The following is a 20,429-nucleotide window of genomic DNA, read 5'->3' on the forward strand; positions in this document are numbered from 1 at the left end:
TGAGATTTTGGTACGTTGAGATTGTGATGAGTTGACAACTTGGTATGATGATAATGTGACGAGTTGAAAATTAGGTATATTGAGAACGTGATGAGTTGAGAATTTTGGTATGTTGAGAATGTGATGAGTTGAGAATTTGGTAAGTCGAGGACGTGGTTAGTTGAGAATTTGGTACGTTGAGAACGTAAATGAGTTGAGAATTTGTTAACCTGATCACGAAGAAATCAAGATTATCCATTTTAATTTAATATATGTGTTAACTTGCACCGCCTCTCAAGGTACCGTAGTCCATTAAGAGCTCCTCAAATCCTTTTGTGGGAGGATTAGTAACTCGACACATCTACCCGTAACCAGGGCCGTACGTGACTCATTGTCGTGCGGCAACAAAATAGTGCTGAAGTTAAATTTAAAAGTCAGAGGCACTGAATTATTATCAAACTTCAATACAAAACAATGCTCGACAAGATTCAGTCAATAAAATCGAAAATTTATATCACATCGTATTATGACGGAGACGATTAATCAAGCCCGCAATCAAATCTATTCCGAAAATATGGACGGGGAAATATAATATAAAATATATATTATTGGAGACCTTCCTTGGTTGTTCCGTAATCAGATCTTTGACGAGCTGATGTAATTGATTCCGCAGACAACGTAATTGTAATAAGAAATAGTTTACGCCAGTGCCTCTGGTTATACAATATAGGTATCGTCTATCCCATGAGTTTTCGAAAAAAACTGTGTTATTTACTTACATTACAAATGGAGTCTATGCAAAATCACAGATTTTTCGGCCTAAGGGCTTACCACACACACACACACACACACACACACACACACACACACACACACACACACACACACACACACACACACACACGCACACAAACATCATGCCTGTATTCCCAAATGGGGCTGGCAGAGCACACGAAACGTTACCGCTTCGGAGCCACTTTTAGCAATTTTAGGTTTTAAGTTAGACAAAAACGGTAAAATAGTGACAGGTTGCTAGCCTGTCGCCTACGGCATACCTTAAACTATATCCTCAAAGGGTTTAAGTATGTTCAATTATAAACACACGTTACAAGCTATTAATTTAACACCCGGATAATAGGCTTGGTTTCTAAAGATAACAGTTACATTTTCAAAAAAATATGGGACACGGTTTTTTTAATTTGCCAATTGAATAAAAAACTATGGACATAATATTAGCTGTGGCCTATAACAGGAGCAAAATAATTAAAACATAGATCGTACTCGTCATAATGAACGACATGACATGACACTTTAAAAATAAGTTTTTTTTTATTTCTATTAAAATTTACAGTTTAAGTATTGTAAGAAGCAATTTAAAGCAAAATGTTTGGTATAATTTGTAGGGTGAAGACGTGACTTCAATGGGACTAATAACACTATTTAATTTGTATAAAAAAGGATAAATCTAAAGATTCCATTGTTTTTAAAAGTCGCTGGACTAATATTGTCCAGTCTGACTAATATAATCTATGTTCAAATTATTTGCTCCTGTTACCGCCCTGTAGGGCACCTCGGTATAGCCGGTTAACGTTTCGTGTGACGTCACATCTATGTTTTTTTTTTTTTACTAAGGACGCACTTCATCTTAAAAAAGGAATGTACTCGCTTTTGGTTGTAATTGCACTCCTCATCTTTTCTACGCTATTCTATCCGAATATACTAAAAGAATTAAGTACTTTGCTAACCCGCGATCTAAAAAGTCGCTTAAGGTCGCGGATGACCAAAGTTATTGTTTTAATTCATTGATATGTACCTCCGCAAAGTAACGCCGGATTAAAAACAAATATTCTATACAGTTTGACAGAAATAAATAGTAAATGTGGTTGCGACCATGTGGGCATTAGAAAAAAAAAAGACTTTACAACAGTATGAGGTAGATGCAAGATTGGTTTCGCCTCACAGTTTTCATTCTCATACCAATGGCACTTTTATATTAGAGGTTATCAAACTAAGTTCTAAGTTTCATCTAATCTTAGCATCAAAATCTCGATAAAATACATAATAGAGATAACAAGAGATAGTTGACTTTTCCAATAATACCCGCAAGGCGCGAGTACAGACTCATTAACTTCGGGGTAGTGAATACACAAAGGCTTACAATGTAGGAGGATCTGGTTGTACTCATGGCAGGTTGATAAACAGTCGATAACGAGTTCTTGTTACATTGAATTAAGTGGTTCATAGTGAATATCAAATTAATAGGGAAAATTGTTCGCGGTAAGTTGTTAAGTGCGTATAGTATTACCAATTTACTAAAACAATAGGGAATATTACGCAAAACTCTGCGCAGGGGGCGACCCTATATTGTATTTCGATCCAATTTATGAAAAGTGTAAACAAAGACGCCACTTATCTGATCACAGACATGAGACGATGTGAAAACCTAGACCCTATTGCAAAATAATGAATGTGTTCAGTAAATCGAGAGAGAGAGAGAGAGAGAGAGAGAGAGAGAGAGAGATCAGGGATATTGTAGCTTTCCATTGGTAATAGAATTATTTAAATCAGCTCAATAACTTCAGAGATTACCCCCATCAAACAAAGAAACAAACAAAGTTGAGATATTTTCCTATTCCATGGGATTTTCTAAAAATCTTTCCTTAGTGCACCTCTCTATTACTTAGGCCATCTATGCCAATTATAAGTCTAGCACCAGTAGTTTTGGCTATGCGTTGTCTGTCAGTCAGCCAGTCATGGTACTGTTCAGGTAGAGTTAGGTATACAATTATAAATAAATCAACCTGAAGTTGAATTCACTTTTTGCTATCCCGCCTGGAGTTTACGTTTTCCGGAGAAAAGTAGCGTATGCCAATCAGGAATAATGTAGCTCCCAATTGGTAAATATATTTTAAATCAACCCCAATGATGAATTTACTTAAGTATTTCGATCTTGCGGGAATTTTGCATTCTTCTGTAGAAAAGCAGCCTATGTCAATCACAGCAGAGATACTGCAGATTACTATTAGTGAAAGAATTTTTAAAATCAGCTCCGAATTTGGATTGTCTTACTTACTTCTATGTAACCTATCCTGAGGGAATTTTGCATTTTCCCAAAGAAGAGTAATTTATACCAATGAGCACTGATGTATTAAACTGTAGATACACATTGCCGAACAAAATCCCCTTCAAAGAATGTCCGAACTGTTTATTTGTTTGTGTAACAAATAAAATCATCACCCACACAAATGAATTAAAAGAATACGTGACGAAATTTGAACCTAGTCTTTACTACGTTACAGTTGAATTTCGCTAGCGGCCATATTTCACAATTAATAAAAATATTTACGTGTGCGTAGAAACACTGATCCCACCACACAAACAAATAGAAAGAATACGTGACGAAATTTGAACCTAGTCTTTACTCCATTACAGTCGAATTTCGCTAGCGGCAATACTCCACAACGCTTGACACTTGACAGCTAACTCCACAATTTCACATACGCATGCTCGATTATGAATGTAAGCCTTATCAGAAACGGCAGAGGGATTAATTTCACTTGCTACATTGAAGGCGACGTTGCAAGATTGCTTGGATGAGTTTGACGTTTCTTAAGACGGACGAATTGAGGTTTTAGAACAAAGACTGCATTCGGACTTTCGGAGAGGACTTTCGTAATAAAAAGTTTTTATCAATTAAATAAAAAAAAATTAAAAGGTAATTTTTAAACTAATTTTCTTTAGTCCAAATGTTTACCGCTTTCAAGATAATCTATATACAGCCGAATTAAGACTATTTGATGCCTATTTCTTTTGTAATAGTGGGTAGTATTAAAATAAAACAAAAAAATCAAACAATTTATATTATATTTATGAATAAAATTTGTTTTTAATAAAATAACTATTAATTTTTATTTTCAATCAGTGTCCTTGAAACAAGGTAAGTTTGTTATAATAATAATAATAATAATTTTATTTATTCAGACAACTTGATCCAAAAATTTTGTTAGTATTTCCTTACGACTATGTTAGTAGTTATAGCTAGCCAGTGAAAGGGTATTTTTAATTAGGTGTTGCATAATTGAGCACTCATTTCTTACAGCTAATGTCTTCAGGAGACTGTTTGGGCTGCCACGTATCCTAATTAAAAGTGATGCCATCTTTTTGCGCAAGACGGCAGTAAAGTTGTCCACTCGAGCTCCCGCGAACATGGCGGAAGCGCTGCAGAACCGTGGCAGCCCCAACAGTGCCCTGAAGGCATTGTTATACTGGACGCGCAGAGAGGCAAGGGATCGCTGCGTGCAGGCCACCCACAGCGCCCCCGTGTACAGAGAAGTGCAGTATGCTCTAAAGAGCGTAATTTTCACTGCCTCTGTACACCGAGCGAATCTGCGGGCTAGCATGTTCGCCCCGGACCGCCAGCGCCCTGCGTTCCCGCTCAACATCCGCATCATCTTTCAAGTTATCAGTTAAAAAGTGTCCTAGATATTTAAACTGATTTACTCTGTCAACTGGGGCTCCGTTTAATAAAACAGGGAGCGACACGTCCGGGGCGTCCACACCCGGCGCCTGAAACACCATGTAAACCGTCTTCCTTACATTGTACACAAGCCCATGCGAGGCAGCATATTTTTCACATATGCTAATCAATTCATTCAGCGCACCGTTCGATGGGGCCAGCAGTGCCATGTCGTCGGCGTAGCTTATGTTGTTATGGCTAATACCGTCTATAGAACAGCCCGCATGAGCGCCGCTTAGCTCCTCGATCAGCGCATTGATATATAAATTAAATAGCTTAGGTGAAGTCAGCCCCCCTGCCTCACACCGCACTCGAGCACATATGGCGAAGACAGTGAATTCGCCCACTTCACAACATTGACTTGGTTACCATACCAATGCTGAAAAATGGTCAAAAGGTCAAGTGGTACTCCAGCCGCCCCCAGCTTGTCCCAGAGGATGTCGTATGAGACCAAATCGAACGCTTTTGAGAGGTCCAGGAAACAGCCAAATACCGACGTTTTCCTTTCGGTGTAGTACCTAACAGCATGCTTCAACACAACAATTGCGCTTTCAGTGGACAACCCAGGCCGGAATCCGAACTGGGCATCGTGTAGCCGCACATACTTGTCTAAATGTGTGTCGAGCACACCGTCAAGCACCTTTGCCGCGATAGTTGCCAACGAAATTGGTCGATAGTTCGACTTGTCTGACACGTCGCCCGTTCTATTTTTAACTATAGGCACTACTAATGTGCGCATGAGCGATGGCGGCAGGTAGGAATGACTCAGACACAGGTTGTATAGTAAAGCCAGAACTCTGGGCAAATGCACCCCAGCGTACTTTAAATGCTCGATACTAAGCCCGTCATGGCCCGGTGACTTCCCTTTTTTCATTTTTCTTAGCGCAACACGAATATCCTGCGCTTTAATCAGGGTAGGAACCGGTCCACGACGGTGCTCACCCACAGCGCCGGGTCGTGCAGGCCCCAGTGGGGACCTAACAGTAAAATAATCCTTAAAAACATTAGCAATATCCCGTGCCTCAGACACACCATTTACGCTCACGGGGAGACCACGTGACATGCTCAACCTGTTAGTGCACTTCCAAAACTTACTAAAATCGGAGCTAGAGTGGTGAGAAGCAAGTTTGTCCATTACTATTTGTTCTCGATTCTTTTGGCACCATTTAAGTTTACCTTTAAAAATCTTCTTCGCCTTAACCATTTCCTCAAATAGCTGACCTGATGATGGACACCCGTGCCACCTCCACAGCTTAAACTTCGTCTTAGCCTCACCGTGAGCGGCCCGCACATGTTCACTCCAGCCGGCGACACACTTCTTACGCCGGTGTTTACTAGAACCATTATCACAGTAGGTACTATTTGAAGCTAAACATAAACAAGAAACAATATTTTCATATAAGTTTATGATGATGCTCATTACAAAAATATCCGCAACACTTAATTAAATCTACTGGCGTGTCGATATTTCTCAAATATTTATTACATAAGTTACAATACTGTTTTATTTGTTCTGGCGACCTTATTCCCCAAGATACACTGTCAGTCTCTGGCGGGCGATAAGCAACTTTACGTTGACTGACATTAAATATACAATGTATAAACAAAGGAAAGTGGTCAGAACTGTACACATCGTGCTTAACATAAACTTTAGTTACAAGTGACCACGCTGACTATGTGACTATACTATGGTCTAACCATCTCTTGCACCCATGTGCATCACTAATAAAAGTGAACGTCTCCGAGTCTATACTTAGTTTTTTTACGTCGGCACATATCCACTTTTGCTCTTCACAAATACTAGCTAGCTCTTTAAAAAATAGCTCATTTGGTTGGGAATTAAAGTCCCCCAAAACGATTACATTTTCTATTCCGCTGTCTTCAATAATTGCATTTAATTGACCTAGGCAATCAGAGAACTCGGTTAAATTATCAATACAGTTGGCGGGCATATATACTGTCATAATTAACACGGTCTTATCGCACATAGACACTTTGATTGCTGCAATACGCGGATTGACACAAGGCACGATCGAAACACACGAAAAACACTTTTGCGCCAGAGAAGAGCTACTCCACCATGCGGTCTCCCCATCAGCATTCCCTTCGCTGTGTCGACCGCTGACGTCCCCGTACTGCCAAAGTCTTCGTCGATTAACGTGAGATATGCTAAGTCCGACGGTAAAAGCCATGTTTCTTGAATGGCTATAATGTCAGCTATTTTACAGAGTGACCTCACCTCGTCAACCGATCGCTTGATGGATTTACAGTTATAAGACACTAGTACAGTGTCCTGCACTTTATTTTTTCCATTTGTACTAATCATTATTCAAGGTTGGGGTACTTTCTTTAGGCTTAGGTCTAAAATGAATAAATTTCCTAAACGATATGCCGTCAGGCCATAAATTATCGTCTAAAAATAAACTTAGCATATAGGAAGGCACACTAAGTTTAAATGCGTTATGCCTTTTTTGCCTTTTCATAGGTACACTTTCCAAGGTCACTCTTAATTGCGTTGTTTTAAGTATATACTCGCTAATATCCTCAGCCGTAGTATCTTTGTGTACATTCGAGATAAACAGCTCAGTGTTATTTCCCGCAGCTCTAAACTTGCATTGGCTATTTGTTTGCGCTTTTCCCATTCTTGCCGTAAACCGGTTCTTATTTTTCTTGTTTGTAACCTTTTGCCATTGATTTGAGGGTGTTGTGGGTTTCCATGCTCCTGTTTTGGCAACTTCAGCCATAGTCCGCGTCTGAATAGGCGACTGATTCATTTCGAGGCGTTCATTAAATGTGGAATCAGTCTGCACTCTAGGTGATTCATTATCGCTGTCCCGCTTTGTTCCATTGGCGTGCTCGTATATCTCGTTCTCGCACATAGCGCCACGCTCGATGCACTCTGGCTGCGTTTGAACTAATTCGTATATTTTACTGCCGGGCTCCGCTCGCCTACCCTCCGCATGAAAATCTGCGCAGCCGTTATCTTCGCTCAACGGTCGTTGCTGGTATGAGTCATCATTAAGATCAGATGTTTTTAACTTACAATGCTTTGTATCAATATGCGACATACCACAGGGTCCACTATCGTAGACATAGCTATTTGTTAACATTCGACTCGCACCTCTTTTGTTACAATTTACGTAACAATCAAAGTTATTCACTATCGATGAGTTTTTCAACATATCAAGTTCACTTTTCACTTGTTGTAATTGTTCAGAAGTGACGTAACTCTCTTTCAATAACTGAATGTCTTCTTTCATAACCGTTATCTCTTTTAGTAGCCTAGTAGGATCAACATGATCCCAGGTCACAGGAGGTAATCGGTGCAATTGTCTCGCCACAAAGATTGGTATTTCATCAACTCTCGTGTTCTTTACCAGATAAACAATATCAAAAAGGTCTCTCTGTGGTTTCCCATTCCCCTTACGGATAATGTTCCGTTTAGTTGTTGAAACGGATTTAAATAGCAAATTCTTTGCCACCTCGATTTCTTCAACAGTAAATGCCGAGGCACAAATGCGCACCAGCCCATCTTCGTCCATGGATCCACATTTATTTTGGACGAAGGCTAATACTTCATTTATCACAATGTTGCAGTTATTGCACTTAACTACGTTTAACGCCATTATTTATTTCGGATAAACTGACCGTTCGCTCTAACGATACGCACGCGCGCACCGTCGTACGTCACGTACGTCACTGCTGCTGCTGCTGCTGTTATATAATTGTCGTTTAGATTTTTGTTTCAGGTCTTGATTTGTCTTTCTAGCTTCGTAATGGAGACGTATGTCAACATATTTCGCAATTATGGACTTTATTAACCAGTTGCGATGGTTGTGTTTAACTTCGGTCAATGTCTTTATATACATTAATTCTTTTAAAATTTGCACGCAAATTTTTTCTTTTTCGCACCTACTACCGCCTGAACGTAAATGCTTTCTGAGCACTACCTCCGCCCTGTTACAGATAACAAATACATCTCCGGAGCTATAGCACAATCCTCCTAAGTCTTTCATGTCAATTAATTTATGAAATGTTTTTTTTTCTTTGGCTAGCAAGTGGTCTTTACAATCTTCACATTTTATATGCTTCAGTAAATATCTCACAACGAAACCGGAGATGTATCCTACGATCTGTTTGATCAGCTCGGAATCAAGATGATCGCAATCCAATGTGGCAGAAACTATATCGCAGTTGTTTGTGTATGTTTGAATTTCGGACTCCTCTAATCTTTCTTTAAATGCCCCCATAGACGCGGATTCTTCTAAGTCAATGTCCAAGCGATAACCAGCCGAAGTGTTATTAATGTTGGTGACTGCGTTTGCGCTTAGAACTGGTATGCTATCCAGTGGTATGCAATTTCCAGTAAATTTTTCTCCGACTTCAACGTGTGTCAAAATTTTTTTGTATGCAGCTTTGAATTGCACCGCATTAGGATTATTATTGAAACCACCTTGGCTTCTTATTTGGCCAAAAAACAATTCTAGGTGGTCTTGACTTACTTTATAAGCCAATAAAAAGGAGAGGTATTTGGTTTCAATAACATTTTTGTACAAATGCTGGATACTTTCAATGCAAACCAAAAGTCCTATGAGTCCGGTGTTTGCTTGGCATTTGTAAATAGGTACAATTTCAGTATTGTACTGAACTATTTTCTCTACTTTTTTTTTTATTGTTTTTTTTCTGATCACGTGAACTGTCAGTGATTTTAAATATGCTTTAGCCTCTTCTAAGAATTTAAAGCATTTTTCCGCATTCTTTGGTTCTAATGGTTTTTTAAACCCAGGTTGTTTAAAATTCCGCGAATTTAGTACATCGAAAAGATCGTTTATTATATGTATAAATTTTGTAGTTGCCGCGGAATCCTTAAATGTTGGCAGGTTCAAAGAGCAGTCACAAAATTCTATCGCTTTTGCAACGCTGCGACTCAGAAGTTGAGTGGCCAACTTGACTTTCATGATTTCGTTTCTGAATTCGATGTGTCTCGTAGTCAACTTGTTAGCCAGATTCAATCCATTTTGTTGTTGAAGAGAATTTAGTTCGCAAAGCAAGTTCCATTTAATTGCCTTGCTATCTTTGTCATAAATGCATTTTTTGGATTCAAACAAATTTCTAATTAGTTTGACCATATGGCAGGCGTCCAAGAACACCGCTACTTCATGAGAAGCTGATGGATGCTTGAAAGACGTTTTTAGATTGTCAATATCGTCAATTTTGCAACCAAGTAATTTCATTGACGAAATATTACTTTTGCACCCATCGAACGTTAGAGAAACGACTTTAACACCTAATTCTTGGCATTTAATAAGAGCCATTCTAATTAAATTTGCTTTCATTTCAGCCTTTAAACTAGCTATGAAGAAATATGCCAGTGGAATTTTCCATGATTGATCCAGTGCTACTAGTAGAAATACATATGCTTGATTGGCCATTTCATCATTTTCAACTGGTGTGTCTATACCCATGTCAATCAGCCCTTCGTATCGTCCACCGCACCATATTTTTTGTTGTCGTATTGACATTTCGTCGGCCAACAGTGCACAAATAATTTCTTTGTGATCAGACGTGTATTTTTGTTTTAACCTTTCCAGTGTTTCTGCAGTAAATCCAGGTTTCGCCTCAACACTTTTGTACCATTGGTATAATGTATTAGGGTGAGGCAGACAAGTGTCAAATACTTTTCGTAAATATTTGTACGCTGCAGGCGAGTAAAAATGTAACGTTAGGGCAAATTTTCGTGCTCCCGGCGGATATTTGGAAAAAGGCCTTTTTTTATTTTTTTTATTTTTAAGGAATATGGCATTAAATGTCGTATTTACTTCCATATGGCGGGACAAATCTGTGAGAGTAGATTCGTCTACATCTTTCTGTTTGCTCAAAACTGTCATGGCCGTTTTCATAGACGCAATTTTCTTCTTCATTCTCGTAGTTTTCTTCTGTAAAGTATTAATTTGTTTATTTTTCTTCAATATTAGTTGGCGGCATTTCATAAGGTCTTTCCTCATAATACTTTTACGTGGAGAATCAAATTCTGATCCTATTGATGTTGAAGGGGAAACTGCTGGAGTAATACACTGTAGCAAATTTTGCAATACAGTTGCTTGATCGGGTGGTTTTAGTGCTTGCTCCATGACAACCTGCGATGTATCATTATTATTTATTAATAACATTTAAAAGAAATTAAAAAAAAAATGTTTTAAATGGCCAGACTTACATTTCGGTCTTGTTGGATGAAGGATGAACACCCAGGATTAAATTCTCCCCCGTTTCCAAAATCTACAGGTACTGGCATGATAATCTAAAATAAATTATTATTATTTTTAGCATTGAATGCGAAGGAAATATTTTGATGCACAACGTACAATATACAATAATTAATATATAGAAGCGATCGCGGGCGTAAATGTTAACCCGATATCCTCATCCTGCCCCTTATCGTACGTTTTGCAAATCGCGGTATTCATCGGGAAAATACATAAAATGGGCTAGGATAAAAAAATGATTACAAATAATATTATGTATATACAAACATACACTTACATTATCATCTGCCATAGGTAAACAGAAGGAATTATTTTGCGTCATTTTCGTACACAAAGCTGTTTCCGTCTCATATTTATGTCCTTCTGGCACGATAATGACCTAATGAAGTATTTTTTTACTTATATTTGAGTATTTAACTTTTATTGCACAAAATAATAACAAGTGTTCAAAAGGCGGAATTAGTCCAGAACTAGAAGAAAATGCACATTTCAAACCTACAGTTGCCAGGTGTTGTGTTTCCGGTGATGTAGATGTGGGAGAAGGAACTTCAATTCGCGCTCTTTTTGTTTTAGATTGACCTTCCTCGTTTGATATAATTTCCACCTAAAATTAAAACCTTGTATTGAACTTTAATTTCCAAAGAGACAAAGGTATGCTGGGCTATTTTATATGATTCCAACAGGCTCTCGAGCTTGGTTCTTATTACAATGTAATTAATGTCTAATTTTGACAAATCACGCGTCTTCGTGGATGGCACAAGGTATATAACTATATATATATATATATATATATATATTATATATATATATATATATATATATATATATATGTATATAGTTATATATATAGTTTATGCTCACCCCAGGAGTATAGAGTGTAATAATTTTGAAAATCGGCCCACAATTGACCGAGAAATCGGTGAACAAACAAAAAAATACAAAGGTACTGTGGAATGCATAACCTTCTCCTTTTTTGAAGTCGGTTAGAAAATAATAGGTAGGTAGGTACTTTGTTTTATTCTAGGTATGTAGATTTTTAGAAAGCAGAACTGCTGCTTATATTTATACCTCAATGTGCGGAATCGCAGATTTTTTTAGTCGCCGCAAACCTTTCTTTGTGACATACTTATCAGACTCCATAAAATGTTCTGAGCAAACAACATTTGCATCATGCGCTAAAGCGTATGCGTACCCATATTTCAAGTGAAGAATGTCAATAATATTGTTTACCGAGTGACAGAAAATTTACGTACAACATTTCAAAATATGCAGATTTGGCTCTATCAGAAGTTACGCCTTGTTAAACACTAGAGCGTAACACAGAATAAAAAACAGCAGTTAATCGATAATTTGGAATTTAGAATTTTGATATTTTTTTACATGATGAGTTGCCTGCCAGAATCTCCATGTTATTTTACAAATGCTGTGATGCGTATTTTCCGAACTCCGTGTTGCGTATGTGTGTTTTTCACCCAGCACCGCTATTGTAATCAAGAAGTAATTTGAACGCATATGCGCGTTTACAGCGCGTAGCGAAATCTCAGGTCTGGCAACCGGCTGTGAATGCGTCAAAGCTCCCAAATTTATTTCGTTGTTAGTAACGACTGCATTTCTCTTAACAAAGAGATCAATTTGCATATTTTTATGTCCTTCCGACGCACCGTATTACACAACAAAGACTAAAGCTTCCTTTGCCGAGGCTTTAATTGCTTGCCGGAAAATAAAATGGGCACAGGCTTTGGACTCCGGAACTACACATAATGTGGAGTTACGGCTTTCTATTCGTTGTTTTATGAACATGTGAAAATTGCCCTCGTCTTTTAGTGCGGGGATTTCGCTTCTATAAAAAGAGCTACTAAATTGTTTTTTGCAATGACAGATAAGCTAAATATTTGTGATGAAGTGAGTTGAAATTTAAAAGCTGATGATGAAAACAATTTGAATCATAAATTACCGTTAAACGAAATCACAGTAAGTATATTTAGTAATGGTCGTCTTTGCTAGGCTATGATTATGATACAGTCTCGATTCGGAATTCAAAAAATGAACTGTGTTAAATAGGTTAATTTCCTGATAATGCTAAAGATTCCATTATTTGTACCTACTTCATTAGTTAAATTATTTGAAAACATTGGACATGTATTTTTTATTTTTTTGATTAAACAAAAAATATTAAGACGTGACCAAAGTCAAAGTCAAAATATCTTTATTCAATTTAGGCTGACAAGCACTTATGAATGTCAAAAAATCTACCACCAGTTAAAGTTCCGCTTGATGTCACGCTGTGCTAGAATTTATAAACGCAGCAGGTTTACAGTTATTTATTACTAGTGTTTACCCGCGACTTCGCACGCGTAGAAATATTAGTATGCGTAGAAGTATCGAAATTCCGGGATATTACGAAGTTCCCGTCGGGATTTCCAAAAATTACAAAATTACATGTTTCTGACGTTGCATTTTAAACATCAGTGCCAAATTTCGTGATTATCTAAATTCCAAATTTCATCGAAATCCATGCAGTCATTCTAGCGTGAAGGAATAACAAACAAAAATTCCCGTGGGAATTCCCGAAATGGTTTTCATTGACGTTGCATTAAAAACAACCATGCCGAATTTCATGGCCCAGTGGTTGTTATCTTAAAATGTTATCCCTATCCCGTGGGAATATCGGGATAAAAGTAGCCTATGTGTTATTCCAGATATCCAGCTATCTGCACACCAAAATTCAACTAAATCCGTTAAGTCGTTTTAGCGTGAAAGAGTAACAAACTCTCTCTCTCTCTCTCTCTCTCACACACACACACACACACACACACACAAACTTTCGCATTTATAATATTAATAGCATATTTATACATGAAATATAATAAGTAAATTATAAAAGCCGACAAAGTTATAAAGAACTCTATGTTATATATTTACTATCTTAAAACATTTTTCCGTAATATGTAACCAAAACGGGTACGTAAAAAAGTAAACTAATTTACGGAAGCATTTCGTGGCAGCCCGTTTCTGTCGCTCGATAATTTTTACTTTTTATTATAATGGAGTGGAGGTCGGCTTTGTCTCACGACTCGTAATGAGCGCTAGATAATGTCGCACGACACGGAATAGGGGCGAAAGCGTATGATATCGAAGGAACAAAACAAATTTCTTTTGTATAAAACTGCTGAGAAGGGTTTGTGTGCTTTTTGTTGTTTTGTTGTTCCGTCGTAAACAATGTGAAATGTGAAGATAAAAAATACCAACATGATAATATAATGCAACAATTTTTGAGCAAACTTTGAACAGAAACGTGTGTAAGTATTCAAATTATATCTTTTTAACGAACGAAAGCATTAAGAGCATATGGAACTGAAAATTTAAAACTCGATTTTGTTGAAAGCTGACATTCCTACAGTAAATGAACGCTCGCGTTTGTACCGTTACATACATCAACACCAGCGGTTACTTTGTACCACAGTCTAAGACAATCTCTAAACAAATTTCTTGCAATCTCTCAATATTCTGTATTATTTTTGTTTGAGTGTAGTTAGTCTGTGGCTCAAGGATTCCACAAGGTTTCTAATTGTGCAAGAACACTTAATCGTATCATATCGTCGTTTCTTCTCGATAAAGCCCACAAATGATGTGAACAGAGAGTGCCGTGAGAGAAAAGGACGCAAAGGGAATGAAAAGTCAGCGAGACAAAACGACTGTCGACGACGGATTTATTATTTAGAGCCTCGCGAATGCGAACGCACTTATGATACTGCGAAAATAAAGGGATGAGAGATATTAAGTGGTTTTGTATGAAAATACGTAATTGGATATGCTGGGCATGAATTTAATGTAAATGCGTTCAACAATAATGTTTTGCGATGCTTTCATATTGAAATTCTTCATACTAGGGCTACTTTTTTTTTTCTTAAGAAATTTACACTAGTTTTTGTATTATTTAACTTTTTTGATGGAAAATTGGAAATTAAGACAATAATTTTAACATTTTTTGTATATGCTTTTTCAAAAAATATATTTGAATGTGATAATTATGGTAATAGCAATTGAAGTTATTTTTACAAGTATGCCATTCTATCCTAAGTATAAACTCTTTTCTTTTATCTCTTAGAAGTTCTGTCGCAACCTGATCAATGCCTTCACCTGCGACTGATCAATGCGACCTCTAAATTGCCCCTAACACGAGTCTCTGCTGGAACTGTTTAAATTTTTCGTGATATTTTCTCATAATTACTGCCACTCCCAAAATATTTAAGGCGCAAGGGTTTCAGTGCATTGTTGAGTTAGATATTGGTATGCGAGATTGCAATGTGAATAGTTTAATTGGGCGCTCGCACCACCGTACGAGCAATAACCAACTAGGACAGACAGTACCTTAGGTTATAATCATTCATAACCATTTACTTAAATAGAATACCATAGACCATAAATTGGCATGGAAGGCATTAATACATTAATTTATACCTATGCTCACTTGTAGATCACAAGATAATAAACACGAGGATAAAACAAGCAACGGCTTGGACAAAAATATCGTCCACCTACAATTTTCTGCAGTCTACCCGTAACTTTTGTTGAATGCAGCTGCGCCAAAATCTCAGAAGCTAATTAAAGGTAATTACGGTCTGCATTCCATAACACATAAATGTCTAATGTTTTTCGACCATTTCCATTCATCTGTGCACCTATCCAATTACCGGTTCGTTTTTTCCTGCAAAAAGGACATGGTAATTAGACTAAGTGCACATATCTGGAAAAAGGAGGGCTCCGATTCTCGTTCAACAGTGCACCCAAATCTAATTAATGTATCATTCTAGTGCGCAAAAAAACGGCACTGTAATAAGACTGGTGCACAGTTGAATGAGAATTGCCGTTTTAAGCGTGCATAATTTTTTTTATAGCCAGAGTTATTTAAGTCCTATGCTCTAGCACTGCTTTGTAATCGTGAACCAGAAGTATCCCAAATGCAATCGCCTGCAAGTCAGCGCGTCGTATTTATGGCTGCGATCTGAAAGCATGAATCTGTGTCCGTCGGCACCCGACTACTTTATCGCTGAAAGTCTTTGTGGCTCAATTTGCAAGGGATCCTAGTATTCACACGTTAAATAAAAAAAAAAATAAAAAAAAAAATATTTTCTTTTCTAACTAAATCTTCATTAATGTTTCGGATGATTGAATTAGTTTTGAATAAACTATTTATTTTATCGTCCCCTTACAGACAAGCAGATCGATTATCTGCATGAAGTGTAATTTAGAGTAAAATGCTTTTTAGGGTTCCGTATCCAAAGGGTGCCAACGGAACCCTATTGCTGAGACTCCGCTGTCTGTCGGTCTGTCTGTCCGTCTGTCACAGGGCTCTATCTCTTGAGCCTTAATAGCTAGCACTCGAAATTTTCACAGATTATGTATTACAGTGGCCGCTACAACAACAAATACTAAAAATAAAATAAAGTTAAAAATTAAAGGGTGTCGTCATACATGAAACGTGTTTCATTCAGCGTTTTTTGGTTGCTAGGCTGCCAAGATGACGGTCGTCAGTTGCTAGGGGCAACGCGAGTGACCCTATGTTGTTTTAAATGTTTAACTACTTATTAATTTACGATTTTATTAGTGATATTTTACAAAACCTTCGATAATATAATAATAGTCTTTAAGACCGTGGTTTATTTTTTTGTGCAGCATTACGACTAAATAACAATGTAGAGACTAAATGTTTCGGGCTAATCCGTAGCCCTTCGTCTTCGGAGCAACTCATAACTATTCAACTAATAGCTAAGTATTCATTATTCATGTGCTATTTTTGTCATTTTGACTACGGAACCCTGAAAATGTATTTATTTCGCTCGATACTTTTTACAGACACATGAGCGTGCCAGACTGCACTCGAAACTGAAATTGCCTCTTTGTGGTGTATCTAAGTAATGAGCGAGAGCGATCATTGACTTGACAAGTTTTTTTTGACACAAGTTAATAATTAAATAATCTAAAGCTACGTTCACAAAATGTGATAAAGTCGTGGTAGCCTAGTGGTTTGTCCAATGGCCTCTCAAGCAAAGGGACTGGGTTTGGGCCCGGGCTCGCCCCTCTGAGTTTTTTTTTATATGTTTTCTTCAATTAGGAATTAGGCATAGGTACACACTCTAAACATTAGTAGTTTAGACGTGTACGACCCGCCGCCTCAAAGTAATTCGGCATGCAGAAAAAACTTTCGAAGTATACCTTTGGAAATAAAATTTACTAGTCTTATGCTATGCATAAAGACATGAAATTCTAATATAAAGCAAATCATCGGGTTCTCCCTAAATTTTAGTTTATTTTGTATTTTTTTGTCCCTTGTTGTAAGAAACAAATGTTTTCTTTATACTTCTTTTTTTTAATTTGTTTAGTTTTTTCTTACCCTCAATGAAAAAAAAATCTACTCTTTTCCTGCTCTAATTTTACTAGAAGCTTCTCTTAACTACTAAAATCCTTTTAAAATTATCATAGTAATTACGAATTGTCCTCGCTGCATTTCATCCTTTGCTCCACAGTTAGTATTCACAACAAGCGATACCGCAGTTTTTTTCTGCCCATCCGTTACCCTGCCAAACTACTGGCTGGGACTCCAAACTGCGAAGAAATGAATACAAAGTAGGTCGATCGAGTCGTTTGCGGTGATGTGGCGTTAAAATCTGCACATTAACCTTATTTAGTATGGGTTAAGGCCTGCTCTGAGGCTTTTATAATCTGTCCAACTTTTATGTCAGACAATGTTTCAATAGATGGCACGATGGCTGCTTAAATAAAGTAGTTTTGAAAAAAGTAGAAGAGGAAAGAATATTGATGTCATTAATAGATAATTGAAGAGGAACAACGATTGGTACTCGTAATCTTACTACATGAAAAATTATTCATAACAATGAACTAAAATAATTTCCTTGCTCACCCGCGACCTTAAAAAGGTAGCGGGTGAGCAAGGAAATTCTTTTAGTTCATTGATATGGACCTCCGCAAAGTAACGCCTGATACAATAAATTATTTATAATAACACCCTAAAAAGAAAAGGAGAAGTACCTCAAGCAAGGAAGAGGGAGAAAAGAAATGAAAGAGAAAGTAGCCGTTATGTCGTGTAAAAAAAATCAAGGAAGCAGTACTGTGCCGCAAATATGGAGACAAGGATATGAGGACAAGAAAGAATTATATAATACAGGGTTACTCAAAGTGGGGTACGCGAACCCCTAGGGGTTCGCTATTCGACGGTAGGGGGTTCGCGACAAGGTTTACGTGACTCCAAAAACCACCAGGCTGCAAGACTAAGCAAGATAATTAAGATTGTTTTTGGAGTCTTTGCATTTTTATTTTAGTTTCTCCAACAGTCAATTTTATTACTTTTTGTTGGGGGTTAGGGGTTCGCTATTGTCTAGAAACTTTAACAGGGGTACGTGGAGCCATAAGTTTGAGAAACCCTGATATAATAGAATAAAAGGTTAATAAATAATTATCATCATATTAAAAATGTTCATGATGTCTAGTTTTTGTCCTTAAATCTTTGTCTCCATAATATTTGCGGCACAGTGCTACTTCCTTGAATTTTCACACGACATGACGCCTAAATACTTTCTCTTTTATTTCTTTTCTACCTATTTCTTGCTTCACTTCTCCTTTCTCTTTTAGGGTGTTAGGTATTAAGTATTAATAACTCGTCATATCGTCAGAACCAGTCAATTTAGGTATTTCTCGTATTATTTAAATGCGATTAAATAAGGAAATATTGTGTTCGTAAAAATTATGACATAATATGTAAAAAAAACGACTGGATGGAAAACGAGCAAGTGGGTCTCCTAATGGTAAGAGATCACCACAACCCATAGACACCTGTAACACCTGGGGGATTGTAGACGCGTTGCCAACCTAGAGGCCTAAGAAGGGATACCTCAAGTGCCAGTAATTTCACCGGCTGCTGCTTCACGGCAGGATTAGTGTCAATAATGTCCTTACAGCTAAATAGAATGTTTATGTCTGTACAAAATAGTCAGTGACAACTTAACATTGCAATGCCGCCTCCAAAACCCTACTACCGCGCGTCAACACGCAGTTAGCCCGTTTTTCACTTAGGTAGATATTCACGATGACAAAACAATTTTATTATCAACGTCTTCACCCTCACGTTCGTGCTACGTCCCAAACTTCCGTCGCAGAAATCTCTTGAACACAAATTTTGTGAATTAACAATGAGACACCTGGTAGCGAGAAAGTTTTTCGTTCTATTACTGTAGCATATTAATTTATTCATGAGTTTCAATAGCCTTATTTACCATTCTCGAAATGTTTTTAGGTTTCCAATTAAATACAAGAACCTGTGTTCCTCGCTTTTTCCTATAGAGACTTCCTCTTCACTATCGTGAAGACATAGTGTGTTATATGTGTTAGTTGTCACTCGAAAATGTACTCCGTTACTGCTAGTACACCAGTGGCGGTGACTAAGCTGGCTGAGAATACAGTTCCGTCTCTCTCAAAGTCTGTCTGCTCTGTCAAACGTGAGTGTTGAATTTGTTAGGTACTGATTTTATTAAAAAAAATTGAACCGGCTACAGAAAAACCTTAAAAATATTTTTCTGCCAGTTTTAATTTGGTGCTTAAGGAGTGATAGAAGCCCAATGTAATGGTATGGAGGTGAGGTAGACGACTATTGTAGGCCTAATTACTGCTAGCTCGTGGTGAAGCACTGATTTCAAATTGGTAAACAAAAATTGTTTTCGTTATTTTTTTTTGTATATAATTTTTTCGCTTTACATTACTAATCAAATCAAAGAAAATTATGATTGCTTTTTTGGAGTCTTTTTGTATTTTTATTTCAACTCCAAATTTGTTACTTTTACGGGTATCCCGTGAAATCATATCGAAAATACAAACTGAGACGTGGATGCACAGAAAAACCAGAAAAAGATCCCCAGGTTCGATTCCCAGCGCTGGTCTCTTTTTCTGGTTTTTCTGTGCATCCATGTCTCAGTTTGTATTTTCAAAGAAAATTAGCTGCAAGAAAAAAAATCTTAAGGAAAAGTGATCTAAAAACCCGAAAGTGAAAAATTGAGACGTGAAAATATACTACTAAGAAAAAATGCTTCTGTGAAAATAATTATAACAAGCTACTCTTGGCAGCATTACACGTGACAGTTCTAATAAAGTCTCTAGGTACAAACAAATGATCAAACATCCCAACATTTAAGCTTCCCGTTTATAATATTAGACGTATATTATGAAAGGATAGGAAGTTTGTTCGCCCACCTCATTTAGTAGGTAAAGGTGAAGTAATTGTTCCGTTACTTCATAACATTATCAATTCAATCCTCACAAAATTCACAAATGTATATTATTATTGAATGGTAATTATTTCCCGCTGGAAGCTTTTCTCCGGCACGATATAATTAAGGCCTTGAGTTAATTTTTAATAGAATTTAAATTAATTTCAACAGAATTTATACTTATCATTTCATTATTAAGTCGTGAATGTTGTTATCATGCCTACTGTAGCTCGAATCGGTTACGTTTCATCACGATTCATAATCAATAAATATTAATCTTATTAAAAGTTATTACGTTCATGTATTCAGAATTATATTCTTGAATAAAACAATACCATACTTACTTAGTCTTACTTCCCATCAGATCTTAATTAATTTACAGTTCCATATAAC

At 37.1% G+C, this 20,429-nt stretch overlaps 1 long non-coding RNA gene across 3 annotated transcripts; it reads right to left on the reverse strand.

The window, feature by feature from the left end:
• Positions 1-8,216: 8,216 nt before the first annotated feature.
• Positions 8,217-11,929, reverse strand: LOC141427084 (uncharacterized). Of its 3 annotated transcripts, none has more exons than XR_012451303.1 (4): positions 11,827-11,929; positions 11,258-11,362; positions 10,710-10,793; positions 8,217-10,632 (listed from the first exon to the last, which is right to left on the reverse strand). It is a non-coding gene; the product is annotated as an uncharacterized lncRNA (long non-coding RNA). The 3 variants fall into 3 exon arrangements; XR_012451302.1 differs by having other exon boundaries at positions 11,036-11,362; XR_012451301.1 differs by having other exon boundaries at positions 10,710-11,362.
• Between the last annotated feature and the right edge of the window lie 8,500 nt (positions 11,930-20,429).

The sequence above is a fragment of the Choristoneura fumiferana genome, chromosome 4, assembly GCF_025370935.1.
Source record: "Choristoneura fumiferana chromosome 4, NRCan_CFum_1, whole genome shotgun sequence".
NCBI classification, from domain to species: Eukaryota; Metazoa; Arthropoda; class Insecta; order Lepidoptera; family Tortricidae; genus Choristoneura; species Choristoneura fumiferana.